This window comes from Pleurodeles waltl, chromosome 3_1, assembly GCF_031143425.1.
Source record: "Pleurodeles waltl isolate 20211129_DDA chromosome 3_1, aPleWal1.hap1.20221129, whole genome shotgun sequence".
Classification (NCBI taxonomy): Eukaryota; Metazoa; Chordata; class Amphibia; order Caudata; family Salamandridae; genus Pleurodeles; species Pleurodeles waltl.
The window spans coordinates 1119167075-1119185927 of NC_090440.1; the positions used below are offsets into that span (position 1 = coordinate 1119167075).

The following is an 18853-nucleotide window of genomic DNA, read 5'->3' on the forward strand; positions in this document are numbered from 1 at the left end:
CTTTTGGCGGTCGCCCGCCAGCCCAGGGCAAATCCCAAAATACCCTCAGCGGTCTTTCGACCGCGGAGCGGTATTTTGGTGGGGGAAGTCTGGCGGGCGGCCTCCGCCGCCCGCCAGACTTGGAATGACCCCCTATATCTGTTAAATGAAATTATTTACCCAACTGGTGCCCCAGTTACTTTAGATGGGGAATAAGAAATGTATGCATCATGTTCTACTACCGGAGGATTGTCATTGACTAATTGTGAACACGGGCTCGTAATTATCCTCCCAGAGACCTTTTCAAGTAGACTCATCTCATGCGCAACACGGCAGGTTCACAAGAATACTGCCACCACAGTGCAGAAGCAAAGATGCTGGTCTTTGCTGCACAGGGGGAAAAAAGCAAAGCAAAGCCATATTCACTAAATATGGCCTAGTGCTGATGTCATACCCTGAGCTGATGGTCTTTAAGATGCCCTAGCGGCAAGCACAAAACGTTGCACCACAGTGCAAAGATTGGTGCGTGTTGTCTGGCTGTCAGGCACGTGATGCACGGCCCCTTTAAAGTGGAACACGTAGGGGCATATTTATACTCTGTTTGCGCCGGATTTGCGTCTTTTTTTTACGCAAATCAGACGCAAAACTAACTGCATATTTATACTTTGGATGTTAGACCCGTCTAGCGCCAAAGATCTTGGAGTTTGCATCATTTTTTAGCGTGGACACCTTCCTTGCGTTAATGATATGCAAGGTAGGCGTTCCCTTCTAAAAAATGACTCCGAGGCATGTGCGCCGTATTTATACTCCCGGGCAAAAATGACGCCCGGGAGTGGGCGGGTCCAAAAAAATGACGTCCAGCCGCTTTTGCGTAATTTTTTAGCGCCTGGTCAGGGCAGGCGTTAAGGGACCTGTGGGCTCGGAAGGAGCCCAGAGGTGCCCTCCCCTGCCCCCAGGGACACCCCCTGCCACCCTTGCCCACCCCAGGAGGACGCCCAAGGATGGAGGGACCCATCCCAGGGAACTTAAGGTAAGTTCAGGTAAGTATTTTTATTTTTATTTTTATGTGGCATAGGGGGGCCTGATTTGTGCCCCCCTACATGCCACTATGCCCAATGACCATGCCCAGGGGACAGAAGTCCCCTGGGCATGGCCATTGGGCAAGGGGGCATGACTCCTGTCTTTGCTAAGACAGGAGTCATGTCAATGGAGGGTGGGAGTCAAAAAAAATGGCGCAAATCGGGTTGAGGCAGATTTTTTGCCTCAGACCGACTTGCCCCATTCTTTGACGCCCAAGCTCCATTTTCCCCTACGCCGGCGCTGCCTGGTGTGGGTCATTTTTTTTGACGCACACCAGTCAGCTCCGCCGGCTAACGTCATTCCATAAATAAGGAGCCCGCATGGCGCTTTGGAATGGCGTTAGCTGGCGTTAAATTTTTTGACGCACAACTGCGTTGGCGCAGTTGTGCGCCAAAAAGTATAAATACCGCCCTTTGTCTTTAAAGCTGCGCACTGCGCCATGACAACTGCTCATTGTCAGTTTCCCCCACCTACTCACCCGATTCGGATGTGGAGTTTTTCACTGCGTCCTTCCTGAGTGCTCAGCGTCTTGTCACAGTTATTTTCTTCCCTTCCTGCACCATCTCCTCTGCTACTGGGAGCGTCCTGAGCCTTCCTGAAAAATTCAATAGAAAGAAAACATATTGCAAGCGGCAATCCACTGTTTGGTAACATTATTTTCATTTAAAAAGGATTTCAACAACATTTTGTTTATCTTATGGAACTCCTTGGTGAGCCAGCTTCTTTTGAAATGTGTTCCTGCATAAGAATAAAGGCTAAAAACAAGATTGGATTCATTTAATTTCTTCTAAGAAGTTATTAGGAGAAAGAACCTTCATTATATAGTTATTGAACTTGCCTTGACTTATCTGGTTTTCCATGTAAGACTATTGTTAAATTAATCTTGTGTATTTACACTTACAGGGAAAAAGGAACTGATAGTTTTGTTGAACAAACTTAGATATCTTGATGGATTATGTGAATGATAAGTAGGTATGTGTAACATGAAGTATCTTTATTATCACGTGTTTTCTACTTAACTGTGAAATAGTAATGTTTGTGAGTTTTTGTGATACAGTTGCATTACCACATTCCATACCCAGGGCTCAGCACCATAAGAAAGGGAGAAGGGACATGAGGGTAAGCCCAGTTTTGAATGACAAGATATTCCAATGCACAACTAGGGCTGAAACTATTTTTTATTTATGTTTTCTAGAAACGAAAAGTCGCACCTGTCACCCTGGTGAAACCTTGTTGAGTCCTGGAAATGGAGTTCAAAGCACTATTTGGACTACAAAAAGCACTATTCACGTAAAACAGGTTTTGCCTTAGAAGGAAAATATCATATCAAAACTTTGTGCCATACTGTGTCACTGAAGTGCAAAGTCTTGATAAATCTGTCCCACACATTTTATGTGTATCATTAATATCTAAGAAAAGTAGTATTTGTGTAGATTGTTCTTTTGTCAACTACAAGGCATTGCAAGAATTCCTTGTAGCATAGTCTTCCTGAAGAGCACTGCTTCCATTATAGAGAGCTGGAGCTTAGATAAGTCCACAAAGGTACTCCCAGCCCTTCCAACATCAAGAAAAAACTCAAGAGCCTTCCCTATTTGGAATACGTACTTTTAACCTTGGGAACAGAGATACTAAAAGGCACAGGACACCTGGATCATATGCATATGAATCCATATCTTCTTTTGAGAGTTTCATTTAAAAAGAAGAAATTTAAATTCAGTATTTAAGTTGAGATAATATGTGTTACCCCTATTTGTTATGGGAAAGACAATTTCCACAGAGTTCTGGTTTAAATTAGTAATGTCAATGCAATTCTGTTGTACTGAGTGATCTGGAGCCTCCAAAGTTTCATGTACGTGTTCATCAAGCAGAGAGAGGACAAATGCATTAGAGGGAAAAATCACTTTCATATATATATATATATTTTTTTAGATTATAGGTCTAAAATTTAGGAGTAGAGATTTCATAATACATTTTTATTTAATAAATTTGCCTTCTGAATGCAAAGGGGATGCATGACTGAAGTGAGAGAGGTTCCAGGAGCTATAACTTGATCAGTTAAATGTTGAGGGGAGGGGTTAGCAAATATTTAAATGGTAGTAGTTACCTGGGGCAAGTTTAGTATGCTGTGGGATGATTGCCTGGTGCAGGGGATAAGTTTAGCCACTGCAATGTCGGTGACTTTTAAATGCGCCAGGTGGATTCTCTGAATGCTGGTTAGTAGGGAGCTACCGTAATAAAGTGTAGAAAGAACTAGGTTTAAAGTAGTTGGTATAAATTACTTGGTTTCCTAATGCAGTCTCTTTTTACAGTAGTTTCTGGGGGATTCATTGAAGATGTTGAGCCATCCTTGGCTGTCGCTTTACTTGGTTTGGCCTCTGGCACATAGACTTTCAAATACAACTGATTGTCATCAGTGTGTAAGATGAAATTCTTGATTTTCTCAGGAAAGAAGAACATTTTTGAAATGGCGGGTGGCTGGATAAAAAGTTAGACAGTTTTATTTATCAGTGATGTCAAGTTAGAGCTCAACACATCTTATCCATTTTTCGATGATTTTCAGGAGGGTGGCATGGCTGATTATATTGAATGCTGAAAACAGGTCAAGAAGAACAAGGAAGCAAGACTGCTCATTGTCAAATGTGCACAAAGTATCCTATATCTAACATTGTTTTCTCACCACTGACCATGGTAGAAATCCTAACTAAAGATCATCAAGGAGCTGGTTTTCAACAATGTGCATTTCTAGTTAATTTGTAACACACTTTCAGGTTTTTTGCAGTAGGAAGGGAGGGGAAGTTTTATATTGGGTGAAATTATTGAGGTCCTCTGAATTTGCACCAGGTTTTTTGAGCAGAGGATTTATTTGACCCCGTTTTAGGAAGTCTGAGAGCTATTGGGAGGCAGTAGTGTACTCCAATAAGTATATTTATCTGATGGAGAAATTACTGAGCTTCTGGGAAGACTCTGACCACTGCTGTAGATATGTTACATCTCTAACCATGCTCTGAAGTGTTGAAGGCAAAGATACTAGTTACCCGATTGCCTGTACTTAAAATGGAAAATACTAAATGCAGGCATTTACTGTAAGGGAGTACCTAGTTCCTACTTGGTAGGGCCAGTACTCCGTTTTAGGAAAATGAAATGAGATTGGGATTAGGACTGTCAGCCCTCGTTATTTTCCCTATTTGCTGCATGTGTCAACACAATAAAGCCTAGTATGTATGCAAAAATAGAACCCAGTACTTAAGCCACACATGCATTACTCTTGTCCGAACAAAAGGTCTTCAAGTTCTGTTATTGTCTTCCACTACAACTCGGTTATGTTTTGTTTTGTTGTGCTAAGAACAAACATTCCCCACCAAAATCTAATCCATGATCCTTCCACATTGTACATGATTTCTAGTGAAACATACTCACTGTCTGTCATGGAAACTCCCATTTTGTGCTTGGTATCTTCCCTTCATTTGTGTTTCTCCATCAAACATTTTTCCAAGTGTAGGTTGCATTCCAAAGGGTAGGATCAATCAATTCAGAAGCAAGTCTATTTCATGGGAGCTTGCATTCATGATTATGATTTAGTCTGTGGAATACTGCTCCAACAACAGTCTATGTATTATAGGGCCTGGAATTACGATATTCTGCAGCCTGACATCAATCTAATGATGTCCAATGCCATCATCCTGTTCTGCATATGGATCATAAAATTATTGTGGTCTGGCAGATCCAATAGGAACCAAAGGCTAGATAAAGATATATGCTCAAGTTGCAAAATTTTCAATACCTTTCCAAAACGTTGTGGTTGTACAGATTTCCAAGTAGTCCTATAGGGTAGAGACTAATGCAGCTGACCCAGTCTGTTTTATAGTGTAATATAATGTGATCTGGCAGTATGAATTGAGGAAAAGTAGGAAATATGCATATAAAGCACCATTATCCAAGATATTTTTAAGATTTTCTTTTGGGACATGTAGAAGAATGTGCTCAAATAATCCTACTAGGCTGAGAACACTGCAATTTGCCTTCTATGCTTCAGAGTACACCAGTTGCTGAGAACTGCCTTATAATCTTGAAGCCACAGTTCTGCACCCTGCCAGGTCTACAGACCAAATATGCATTAAAATCTAACATTTGTTATCTTGCTACGATTTATCAAGGGAAAATCCTAAAACTGTGTCAAAGTGGTTAAGTTCTGATTTGCTTGAGGCCATGTTACCGGTCCTGTGTTCTTTAAAACACAAAATTTGGCACATTGTCCAAAAATACCACCCTTCATGTTACTGACTGCTGGGAGGCCTTTCAAGTAATTTTATCTCAAACTCTTAAAATGGCTACATCCATTGACATTCTTAGCTCTCCCCAAAGGTCGAGGCTAGTTGCGTCCATGAAAGGTGGCTTACCTGTTGGTGGATGTCACCAGGCACAGATACGAACATCAGTCCCACTTGTTATCGGAGGTTGCTGTGGGAGATATCGAGTTTTGCCCCGCACCACACTCGAGTAGCCAGGACCCCTGTTTGCTTTTGGGCTGACAGAAGTGGAGGGAGTGCATTGCAAGTTGCATGGTGAACAGCAATGAACATGTGTACCTGGGAAGGAAGGCAATGATTTGGGATGATGTCTGGAGCAGCCCCTGTCCCCAGAGGTAATAAAAAATGTTTTCTCATTTTGTTAGGGGGCTGAAGTTGAAATAACTTAGGCAGGAGTTAGTGAAATTTTGTGTGCAGGTCAGCGGGGGTAGAGACCTGCAAAATCACAAAACAAAACTTTTCATTAACAAAAAAGACGAATACAATCAGGTGGGACCAATCTGTACCACAGTGGAAACTGCTATAGCTAGCTTTAGTAAAGCTTCCAGCCTATCTAGAGGGGAGGGCAAGAATTGGTGCTTACTGTGATCTGGCCCTGTATGGAGAAAGAGCATCGTCCTAGGGAAAATTAGCAGGCCAGAGATATCAACTATTAAAGTATCACATAACCACAAAGAGTGCAGTAAAAACTGTGAGATCAACTCTATCACTTAATTCCTTTTTTAAGATCATGAAGCAGGCAAGGGGGGGGGGGGATCACTGATAGGGGAAGCTAAAGACCTCACAGACTTCCCAGAATGTCAATTTCAGAATGAATCTCAGAATGTTACTCTAGGAATTGAGATGTTAGCTGCATCTTTGCCCCTAACTAATAAGTTAGCACCACTCCTTCTGGCGGTGGATGTTAAGGCAGGGTACGGACAATTTAGATCTGCCCACAGGTGGCGGGGACCTGGAGAGTCAGCCAATTAATTTGGAGGTGGCAGATGTGAATAAGGAAGGTAGACCACAGGCTCACTAAGGCTGCCAAGAAGAACATTTTGAACCCAATGAAACTCATTAATCTTTGGAGCACACCCTTCTGAGTCTTATGGAAGACATGATGAAAAAGTTTGAAATCTCTGAAAGTAATCAAAAGGAGATCCAAGGCAAGTTTAAGGTGTTAGAGAAGAAGTTTGATGAATTAGCAGAAAGAACCTCCACTTTTGAGGAAAATCTGGAGAAAATTAGTTTGGCTTTGCACAACAATACCAGGAGATAAAGAGCTCAAAAAGCAGAACAATGCATTGTTGGATGATTTAGAAAGGCTAGCAAACCATTTAGGTGAAAAATCTGATAATATTGAGAATTCCAGAAGGGGCTAAGTCATGTAATTTGAAGGCCATTATGATAGAACGTCTGAAGATGAAGTTTCAGCAGGAAAGGCCAGACATCGAGTTCGAGAAGGAGATTCAACAAGTCTATAGGGAATACCTTTAAGATGTCTTGAAACCGAAAGGTCCAGCGGAAAATCCTAGTAAACTTCCATATATTTGCAGTTAAGGTGCTAATTTTGACCCAAACTTTGAAAGATAAAGACTACACTTATGTGAGTAATATGTATAATGTTCGGTCAGACATAGGAAAGAGGTCTTCACAGTGACAGTTGGAGCTCAGGTTGAAGATGAAAAAGCTGGAGGACTTGGGCACTAAGGTGCAGATGAAGTTTCCTGCAACACTAAGGATCATGTGGAGAAATAAAATGTACAATCTTAGAAATCCTCGTGAGGTGGATGTCTTATCAGTGGAAATGAGAGCTGCTTAGTAAGGCTTAGGCTATGTGGCGGTAATACATAACTGTGAATGTCATAGATGCTGTTGCAGACAATTTTACTTTTCTTTTCTCTCTTTTCTTTCCTCAGGTATAGGTCTATATGGATACCCCTGATATAAGGCTGTCAAATGGCGGATAATATGCCAAGATAGGAAGGGAGGTTTGTCAGAGAACACTGGGTGGGAAGCATTTGGGTAAATAATGAAGAAAAAGTCCTCGGAGCAGCACACAATTGAATCATGAGGGGTTATAGGAACCATGAAGGATTTAATGTTCAGGTACATTTTCAGATATGTAAATGGTAGGGGATAAAACATAAACTAATGATGACATAACAGAAATTAATATAGTAACTTGAAATGCGAATGGGCTCAAATCCTCAAGGAAACAAGGCCTGTTCGCAGATCATTTAAAGAGGGGGGAGCATATAATTATGTTACAAGAAGCACATTTGGACCGTTCAGAATGCAGGGTTTTACTTTTTTAGTAAACTCAGCTGGTTTCAGGACATGGTGTGCTATGAACAGGTGAGGAGCACTAAGGGAGTGGCAGTCGTGATCTGGAAGTACTCTGAGATCAAGCTCCTCAATTATGAGACAGATGAGACAGGGGATGGTTAGTTTCTACATTATTGGTCGAAGACACCTATTTAACGTGTGCAATATATTATGTCCCTAACTGTGATGACCTTACATCGTAAGAGATCTTGCAACAATGTCTTGCAAACCTCCTCTTATAGTTGGGCCGATTTATAGTAGTATTAAATCTAGGATTAACAGAACCTCAAAAGTAAATTATATGAGCTACCCTAAAAAAGTGACACGCCTTAAAAGGAATTATGAAAGATCTGAATTAGTTGATTTCTGGAGAAAACATGAGGGGATTGCTAAAGGATTTACCTTCTACAATAAGAAAATATGGACACCATTCAAGAATTGATTATTTTCTTATGGATCAGGCTGTAAACTACTATGTTGTGCCAGTCACTCTTTGGTCTATTTAAAATTGGGTCTACTGGAGGGTGCCTGAAAAGGTGGACACTTAATGGGATGCCATTTTTAGATGGGCTCTTGATATCAGAGCCGGCAAATGAAACAGATGGGTTCTTTACTTTGAACGAGGGAATAGCTAGCCAGACCATGATGTAGGATATGTATAAGGCTTACATAAGAGGAGTAATAACGAAATTGTCAGTAAGGCAGAATCAGGAAAAAAAGGTTTTGTTCAATAAACTTATGGGGAAGGAGACAGAATTGCAAGATGCTTCAATAACTGGTCCATCTAAACCGAGAGACCTTTGATGTGAATTAGAGGAAGTCCAAGCTGTATACCAAGGTAGCCTTGCCAATATAATAAGATAAATGGAAGACTGGGAAGTTACAGCAATTTGTGTATGGTGAGTACTGGAGTTCTCTTTTAGAGTAGAAAACTAAAACTGATAGAAGTAGGAACACCATTAACACATTAGTTGAAATTGGCACTGGCAATGCACATAGCACCAATAAAGAGATCAAAGGGGAAATGTTAAGATTTATTAGTAGCTTATACTGAGAATGGTAGACCTGACAGCCTTAGGGTGGTCACCCCTAACTTTTTGCCTGCCTGCCTGCCTCCCTCCACTTTTTGGACACTGTTTTTGCTGGTTTTGGGACTCTGCACACTTTACCGCTGCTGACCAGTGCTAAAGTGTGTATGCTCTCTCCCTTAAAACATGGTGACATTGGTGTATACCCAATTGGCTTATTTAATCTACTTGCAAGTCCCCAGTAAAGTGCACTACCTGTGCTCAGGGCCTGTAGATTAAATGCTAATAGTGGGCCTGCAGCACTGATTGTGCCACCCACAAGCTTCTTAACCATGCCTCAGGCCTTCCATTGCAAGGCCTGTGTGTGCAGTTTCACTGCCACTTTGACTTGGCATCTAAACGTACTTGCCAAGCATTAAACTCCCCTTTTTCTACATATACGTCACCCCTAAGGTAGGCCCTAGGTCACTCATGGGGCAGGGTGCTATGTAGATAAAAGGCAGGACATGTACCTGTGTAGTTTATATGTCCTGGTAGTGTAAAACCCCTTAATTCGTTTTTACCCTACTGTGAGGCCTGCTCCTTTCACAGGTTAACATTAGGGCGAACCTCATATACTGTTTAAGAGGTAGATTCTGATCTGAAAGGAGTAACGCAGTCATATTTAGTATGGCCAGAATGGTGATACAAACTCCTGCTGACTGGTGAAGTTGGATTTAATATTACTATTTTAGAAATGCCACTTTTAGAAAGGGAGCATTTCTCTGCACTTAAATCCTTCTGTGCCTTACAATACACGTCTGGCTAGGTTTAGTTGACAGCTCCCTTGTGCATTCACTCAGACAACCCCAAACACAGGATGCTCAGTTGCACTTGCATACATCTGCATATTGAATAGGTCTTCCTGGGCTGGGAGGGTGGAGGGCCTGACACTCACATGTCAAAGGACAGTAGCCTGCCCTCACACAAAGGACTGCCACACCCCCTACTGGGACCCTGGCAGAAAGGATGGAACTGAAAGGGGACCTTGTGCACTTCTAAGCCACTCTTTGAAGTCTCCCCCCTTCAAAGGCACATTTGGGTATTTAAGCAGGGTCTCTGACCCTACCAACTCAGAAACTTCTGGACAAGATACCACTAGAGAAGATACCCTGAACTAGAACCTGCAACCTGCAACCTGCCAAGAGGAACTGCCTGGCTGCCCAAAGGACTCAACTGTCTGCTTTCCTGCAAAGGACTGCTGCCCTGCTGTTGCTCTGCTGCCTTGCTGTCCTCTGACTCTGCTGAGAAGTGCTCTCCAAGGGATGGGATAGAGTTTGCCTCCTGTTCCCTGAAGTCTCAGGACCAAAAAGACTTCATCTCTGCAAAAGAACTCCTGTGCGGCGAAGAGCGACACACAGCCTGCAAGAAACAACGCACAGCCTGCCTCACGGTGAGAAAATCACAGCATGCCCGACTTCACAAGGAGAAGATCTACGCAGCGACAGCGTTGCGACCGGAACTTCGATGCACAGCCTACTCGATCGACGCAAAGCCGAACTGGAATGATGCAGCCCAACTTCCTGAGAGGAATCGACGCAGCGCCTGCCATGCAGTAGAAATTTCCACGCAACGTCCACCGGATCAATGCAACCCCTGTGACTTTGTCCAGCATGCCCAGGATTTTTACTCATCGTCCCGGGGCGTCCGAAAGCCCCGCAAAGCCTGCCCTGCATGGAAACTCAATGACACATCGTCTGCGTGCGCTGGAAAAATCGACGCACATCTCCCCATTTTCCACGCAACTCCTCTTCTGCGGTCCCTTGCAGAGAATTTGAACGCAAATCAGGTACTTTGTGCTTGCAAGAGACACTTGTTGCTTTTTAAAGGACTAAAGACACTTTATATCATTTTTACAGTGATATCTCAACATGTACTTATTGAATCTTGATCTTTTTGACCTGCATCTTACCAGATAAATATTATATATTTTTTCTAAACACTGTGTGGTGTATTTTTGTGGTGTTCTACTGTGTTATTGCATGATTTATTGCACAAATACTTTACACATCGCCTCCTAATTTAAGCCTGACGTCTCAGTGCCAAGGTACCAGAGGGTTATTTGAAATGTGTGTGACTTACCCTGACTAGAGAGAGGGTCCTTGCTTGGACAGGGGGTAACCTGACTGCCAACCAAAGACCCCCATTTCTAACAGAGAAGATATCTATCCAGACAGGGAGGAAATTAAAAATTGGTTGATGGACAAAGCACTCTCATTATTACCCAAAGCACAAGTAGATGTGTTATGTAAAGAGATTTCCGAAGAAGACGTTCTCATTCATATCATGACCCAAAAAGGTGTTACGGTAGTTATAAAACTTTAATAAAAGTCTTGGAGCAACCATTGAAAGTTTTGTTTAATAAGATATGCCAGCAGGGGGGAAGGCCCCACCTTCCTGGTTAGAGGCTGCAATTGTGATGGTCTTGAAACTAGGTAAAGACCCAACCTACACTGAATTTTATTGGTCAATTTCTTTGCTAAATTCAGATTATAAGAAATTTGCAGGCATTCTGACTAGCAAAATAGCAGGTATGGTCAGAGCAATAGTACACCCAGACCAGAGGGTGTTTACTCCTGGGCGACATTTGAATGAGCTAACTCATCTGCTAATTGGCACCGTAGATATGGCTGTTGCTCATAGGATTCAATTGACAGATGCTGCTTAAGACCATGCAAAAACATTCAATAAGATCAATTGGGGTTGCCTTTGGGAAGGCTCTGCAAAATTTGGATTTTCTCACATGATGGTTAGAACTATTAAGAGTTTATATTAAGCTCCCACTGCGAGGGTTATCATAAATGAGGCATTGTCAGACAGGTTTAGTACACCCAGAGGTACCCAGGCAAGGATGTTGTAACGCCGCGCCTTACCGCGGCGTCTCTTTTCCCGACCGTGGTCGGATCACGCTTCTGATTTTCAGAGCGCCGTCCTCTGCGTTTTCTTTCCGTTTTGGTGACGCGTTCAGGGAAGCATGTTTTGCGCTCCCGTCGCGTTGCCCTTACCTACTTTAGGGTATTCTCTCCACTTCTGGCGGTGGTGGTCTCTTTCTTGTCTTTTTCTTTTCTTTTTTCTTGCTTTCTGTGTACTTCATTTTCTCAGTATTCCTGCTGGTCTCCATGTTGTCGTCTTCCTGTTTTCATTTCCCAGCATGCCCTTTTCTTTTATACTACATCCTTTTTCCCTATTCTTTTTTATGGGCTTTTCCCAATTCAAGGTGGTGTCGTTTAATTTCCAGTGAGGTCACTTCCTATTTTCCAGTTTATAAGTCACTCAGTCTTGCTCTACCTTGCATTGCAAACACTTCCCTTTGGTGGTGCTCTTTGCTCCTGTTCGTCGTTCCTGTTCTCGCTTTTGGAGATTTTTGCCTTTGTCCTGTTTTCAAGTCCTGTTTTTTTCTTCTTTTTCAGGAGTTCCTGTTTTGAGGTTTTTTCTCCATTTCTTGTGGTTTTTCCTCTGGGAGTCCTTCTGGAGGGTACGGTCTGCTTAGGCGTTCTCTGTCAATCAGCACCGTGGCTACTAGAAAAGGTCGCCCCTATCTGGGATTATCCAGAACCAGCAGAAGACCGGGTGTTTTTTCCAATCCTGCATCCAGGGGTGAGAAACTGTGTGCCGTTCGTGACAGATGTCCTCTTTCACCGCTTTTATTCAACCTTTACAAGGAGCCTTCTGCGCAGCGAGTTAGGTCAGTCCCTTCAATTGCCCCATTTAGCATGTCAGGGTTTGAAGTTAAATTGGTCCTATACACTGATGACATTTTGATATGCATCAGTACTCCTGTCCCCTCAATATCCAAGGTGGTGGAACATGCTGAAGGGTTTGGTGAGATCTCAGGATATCAGCTAAAGGAGGACAAAACTGAAATCATGACCTGGGGGCTGAAGAGTGTTATTCAACAGGCTAAGAATTGCATGAGCTATTTAGGGGTTCAAATCGTGCATATCTTATAAGACATCCATCTAGTAAACTTGAGGAAGGTCAGCATGGAGATAAACAAACTTTTGCAGAAATGGAATAACCTTCCCTCAAAAATTTACGGGAGAGTGAATTTACTGAAAATGGCTACCTTACGTACAGTTACATTCTTGTTCGATACCATACCATTTACCTAAAAAAAACACATAAGTACGATTCAGGGTAGAATATACGGATTAATATGGGCATCAAAGAATATCAGACTTTCTTGGAAGAAACATAGGTGGAAGCTCTTGGCAGGAGGGTTGGCATTGCCTGATTTTCAGAACTATTGCCATGCTTTTCAGCTTAAAATGTCAGTTTGTTAGCAAATGAGCTGACACTTCATCGAAGGGTAGATTATAGTGCACAGTGTTAGAAGGAATGGGATGTAGTCGCTTCCTGTATAAATTAGAGGACCCCAAGTATTTCAAGAGTGTCAGATTAAAAGTTCTTGTTGTAGCTTTAAAGACCTGGGTGAGCGTTAAGAGAATTCTTCAAATCCCATATTATGCAACTTTTGCACAAATATTGGGATTCCCCTGGAACACCAGAGTGTTTGACTGATGCATTTAGCCACCCTCTGAAACAGGCGGGTTTAAATTATTGAGGTGATTTGCGAGATAGCATAAGATTATTCAGTTGGGATGTATTGACACAATTTACTGGGGGTAGGACTTCGAAGTTTAAACTTTACCAGCTGTACTCATGGTGAGGGTCGCAGGTGTGTACGGAGGAGGAGGAGGAGGAAGGAACTTGGGAAAGTAGGTTAGAGAGTGTGTGTATTTTAAAAAACGAAGTGGTGAGCAGGTACTGCGATATCCCGGTGGGTAAAGATGAACAGTGTTCCGCACCATATTCGATCTTGAAGGAGGTTATCCCAGAGGTGGATTTAGATCAACTATGGGAAGTATCCTTAAGTATTTTTTACTCTGTTGTTAAATCTGCTCTGTTAAAAAAAGAATAATTTCTTTACTATTCATAGGGCATATTGAACACAAAGCCAGTTGGCAAAAGTAGAAGGCAAGATTCCATCCTTTCCGAAATGTTAATCACGGCAAGCTTATGATATTCACCTGTTTATGGAATGCCTCGCATTGTCATCATATTGGAACACCGTGAGGTCAAACTATAAGTGAAATAGCTGGGCATTGTGTCAATGTGTGCCCCCAGTTGGTGTTCTTTGGTATAGATCAAGAGACTGAATTAGTCGAGCATGTTGTTAAGGGAAGGCTCATCTTTTATTTAGTTTATTTGCGAGCCGGTGAGATATGCAGGAATTGGAAGTCTGCATATCCTCCATCTATTGAGGAGCTATATAAATATATCAACTGTATTTATCAAATGGATATTGAATGTGATCCACGTAGTTATAGTTATGGGAGTGTCTGGAAAGCCTATGTGAAAAGTCAACTTGTCCAATAATTACCTCTAAAATGCTGTTTTGCTAAGCTAGCAGTGCTAGTAAGCTTGAGACACCTATCATAGGATGTTGGTTTCCTTTCTCCCCTTGCGAGGAAAAAGATGGTGTAATGAGGGTAACAAAATGAAATGCCTGGTTTCTGATGCTGCTTTGACTGTTAATGGACTGGGTCCCTGCTAAACAGGTCTCCAGTACCGAATCTCTTTCCCCAAAACTGTACAATTGTTTTGCACAATTGGGAAACTCTTTAGCTACCACTGTAAGCCCCTAGTAAATGGTAGCCTTGGTACCTAGGGCCTGTGGTACTAAGGGGTGTCTCTGAGGGCTGCAGCACCAATTGTGCCACCCTCAGCTGCCCCTCACCAAACTCACAGAAGTGCTGCCAATGCAGACTGTGAATGTTACTTCAGGCTAAATTAAAAACCTGACATGCTCCCCTGTGTGCCAGGTCCCTATCACTGCATGTGCCAGGTGTAAATCATCCCTAAGGCAGGGTGCATCCAGACATGTATGGGCATATATGCATGCACAGATATATCCCTTCTATGTTCTGTTACTTCTGGGTCATATTTAAGTGCACAGGGAAGCCATTTTAAATGCATGTGCTGGACACTGGTATTTATGAGCTCCCCAGCTACACAATAGCCTTTCTGAATCCTGGAATGTTTGGTATCAAATATCTCCGAATAATAAACCCTCACTGACTACAGTCATGGATTTATTAATAAGTGCACACACAGGGCACCTTAGAGTTGACCCCTGAAAACCTACCAGCTACTGGTATGCTGAGGGAGTGGTCCTGACCGGTTCAGCCACAACCGATGTGTTTCTGGACTCCCAAGGTGACAGCCAGTACTCTCGAGGGCCTGAGACAATGGCCTGCTCGGGGCAGAGATGTGACCTCCTTTCCCAGGCATGATGGATACTCCAGGGTGGGGAGCTTCAAAGGCCTTGCTGCCTTTGTAATGCGACCCAGGTATCGCCAGATGGTAGAGATTACCAACCCTCTTGTTCTGACCCCACTTCTGGTGGCAGCACAGGCGGGAAGATTAGTTAAATTAGAAGAGCCCACTTCATGCCAGTCCCACCCCTAAGGTCAACGAGCCACAGTGGACTCTACTTTTCAAATTTCTCCATCTTGCTTTGAGGGAAGTATGCCACGAGGGTTAGGGTTATGTCCACTTCCCAGTGGAAGTGGTCATAAGAGGGGTGTACTCACCGTAAAGGTGGTCAGCTCATTGGCTACTGCCTGCCACGCCCTGTAATGCCCTTAAGTTGAGTATTTAGGTGGCACTCCTGAACACTAGAACTTAGGTTTCAATTGCCTAAGATGACCCAGACAAAGAAGAGCTGAACCCGCAGAAGATGAAAAGAAGAAGCAGTTGACCTGCATCCAGCTCCTCTGGCCTGACTGCTGACCTGGAAGGATCCTACAAAAGAAGCCAACTCATTCAGCCTCTAATAAAAACTCAAGCCTCCTGTCGTCACCAAACTTGCCCTGCAACAAGAAAATCCAAAGAAAAGACTCTGGAGCTGGTGGAACCTTGGGACCTCTGTACCGGAGGTGACCACTGCAACTGATGTCTATGACCTAAGAAGAAGCCAACCACACAGTGCCAAATCGGTTACTCAACTGCCCAGAGACTGAGTCCAGTATGGTCTCACCCATCCTGGGCTCTCCCGAGATGCGTGCAGCCTCTACACGCAGGCCCCCTTTCCCACAGGCTTGTGGAGAGAGAAAATCCAACAGCTACAGCAACCACTGCACCTGTGACCCAGCTGAGATGGGTGACTGGTGCCAACGATGTCGCCCGGCTCCAAAGAGCTTGAGTACACCGTGGGTCCACCCCTGCCAGAGTCCCACACAATGTCTGCAGCCTCAACACACAGGACCCCCTGACCGCAAGTGCTCCTGACATGAAAACCCAATGCCTAAAGACACCCATGCATCTGTTGTCCCTGGGCACAAGAGAAGAGGACCAAAGGTGCACCTACATCTCAGAGCACTCCAAGTCTGCAACCTAGCTGTTTGTTGTCCCTGACTAGCTAACCAGCCAGAGCTCGCAGCCTATCCTCACAAGGACCAAACTCACATAGGAAACCATAGGGCACCCAACGCCTTATTGCACCTCTGCACTTGACCACCCCAGTGCCGCTTGGTGTGACCTGTTGGTGTGGTTCTGATCAGTACCCAGTACTTACCTTAACTCCCTGAGAATGACTTTCTAAATCGCTGTTAATCCTGTGTTTGCTGACCATTGTTTTCCTCCATAGGAGAACATTGAGAGAACTCTGAAAATTGCAGTCTATTTATGAAACTGCATAATATTTATGCTTGAAAGTTTACTTACCTGATTACAAAGTTCTTGGGTTTGAAACATATATAAAAGGAATTGTTATGTTTCTAAATTGGTCTCAGATTTATTCTTTGAGTGTGTGTCTCATTTATTGCCTCTGTGAGTACAACCAATGTTTAGCACTATCCTCTCATAAGCCTAACTGCTGACCCACACTACCACAAGATAGAGCACTAGACCTATCTACTTTTGCCTCTGCAATAACAATTAGGGATCCACCAGACTTTCTGCACAGTGTGGTTCATTTTAGGGCACTATATGGAGAGTCAGCATCCTACATATGGTACATTTTGATGCGCACTAGATCATTGATTATCACTACAAATGAGAAATCGTTTTAAGAGACGCATTGTATTGGTGGTGGCTACTATTTTTCCAAGATCAGCATGTTTGATGGATATTAAATCACTTCTTGCTCTATGTTTCACCTCATCATAATTTCTCCTATTAAGTATTAAGTATCTGATGTTGGTCATCCATGATTCTGACTGGTTGCATGATGATTGTGTAGAATCATATTAAAGTCTTTGGATATTCTTTTGCTGCCCTGTGAAGCACTACCTAAGTTCATCACGAGATCTTGGGAATTATCGATACCAGAAATTTGAGTGAGCCTATGCATTATCAAGAACAGGAATGTGGGGGACTGAATCTATGGGTCATTATTAGCTTAGGTCTCTGTGAGGTTTAGGTACAATCAAGACAGAACATTGTATGGGTATGTGCATTACTGAACGCTGAACACAAAATATCTGATTATTAGAAGAAATAGAGTTACTAGACTTGTATTATAGGCAGCACAGCTCTTAGTCACCTAGCGGTTTTCGAACAGAGCCTGGTGTGAGCAATTCTGTCATAATAGGTCACTTCCAGGTGTATCATTACAAGTAATCTTTAATCTGTTAATTGTGAAAAGCAGTTATAATCTGATTATTACCTCAAGTACTTTAAGTAGTTATTTCTATTAATTTAGCCTTATCAAGAGACAAATCATGTTGAGAATGCTCTTTATATAAATGTTCTTTTAAAAAAACATTATCATTCTATATTCAACAATGTCAAGGGGAAGGGGCGAGGTTGTGTCTCTAGTACAAAAATGGTGTGGTTTTTGCTGCATATGCTTGTTTGGTAAAATCACTTTTTTTCCACATCTCTTGTGACTGTAGTGAGGTAGTGCATCTGGCAAGCCCCCGAAACTGGGGTAGCATAGTAGTAGTAGTACAAAATCTTTATTCGACTTTCAACAAGTCATAAAAGACATAACAGTCATAAAAAGATCTCCATTTATGATACATACATTTCAATATACAATAAAAAGTCGAGTAAGTAAAAACACACAGTAATAAAACGATCTAATGTATCAATAAATAAAAAGAACCCTATCATAGTAGATCATATTTCGATCACCTCCCCCATTGATTTCCTTATCTTTAATACGGAGCATAAAAAATTAGCTAAAATTCCGCATATCTCTAAAGAATATAGTGACTGAAGACAGACATAGGCTGTGCGACATTGGGGGAGATTGATTGACCTTAAAAGCGGAACAACTAGGCGCTTCCTCTGATAGGCATAAAAATTACAAAATAAAACCACATGAATTGTGGATTGAAGTGTTTTTGCATCGCAGGGGCATGGTTTTAACGAGGTGGACCAATCGTTCATAGTTGGAAATGAAACTAGGTGATGAAACGTGTCTACCCTGAATCTAGTAAGAACATAACGGTGACGAGGGAGTACCGTATTTGCCAAATACGGCTGCATACCCTCAGCCGTCAAAATTATTTGGTTATGAATGACTGAGTTTTTTTTTTATTCCGCCCCCCAACGTATGTCTTCTAGATAGTTTAATGCCAGGTTACTCAGGTCCTTCCTAGATATCTTCTGCAGCAAGAGTGGGTTTGTATAGTAGTCTTTATTGCCCAATTTTTCAAAGAAGGTCGTAATGTATTTTAAACATGGTACCCTTGATGTATATAATGACTTCATACAGTCGGTCAGGATGGCCTTATTAAGACTGGTGTGTTCCGAGGTCCAGACTTTATGCCATAATAGCAATGGCTGGATTTTTATCAGGTCTGCAATAAAGGGAACCCCGAGTTCCGAGTGTGTGACGTACGATGAAGTGCCTTTTGGTACCCTCAACAAATGTCGTAGGAAATCATTTTCCACTGTCTGCACTAGATCGCAGTTTGTATAACCCCAGATTCCTGCCCTGTACGTAACAGCTGGAATACACTTGGCTTTATAGATCTTTACCATATTAGGTGGTGTGATCCCCCCAAGCCTATTGGAGAAGAGTCGTAGTGCCATCATTGTTTTGGTCAATTGCACTCTCTTCGTCTTCCTGCAGTTGGCCCAGGAACCCAGCTTATC

The 18853-nt window shown here is 42.6% G+C and overlaps 1 long non-coding RNA gene across 1 annotated transcript in view; it reads right to left on the minus strand.

Annotated features, from left to right (window-relative positions):
• The window catches only part of LOC138283322 (uncharacterized), a 133648-nt gene that overhangs the window by 90803 nt on the left and 23992 nt on the right, over positions 1-18853 (minus strand). Inside the window, exon 2 of the long non-coding RNA XR_011201188.1 lies at positions 1538-1654. This is a non-coding gene — a long non-coding RNA (uncharacterized lncRNA). The remainder of the gene's footprint in view (positions 1-1537; positions 1655-18853) is intronic.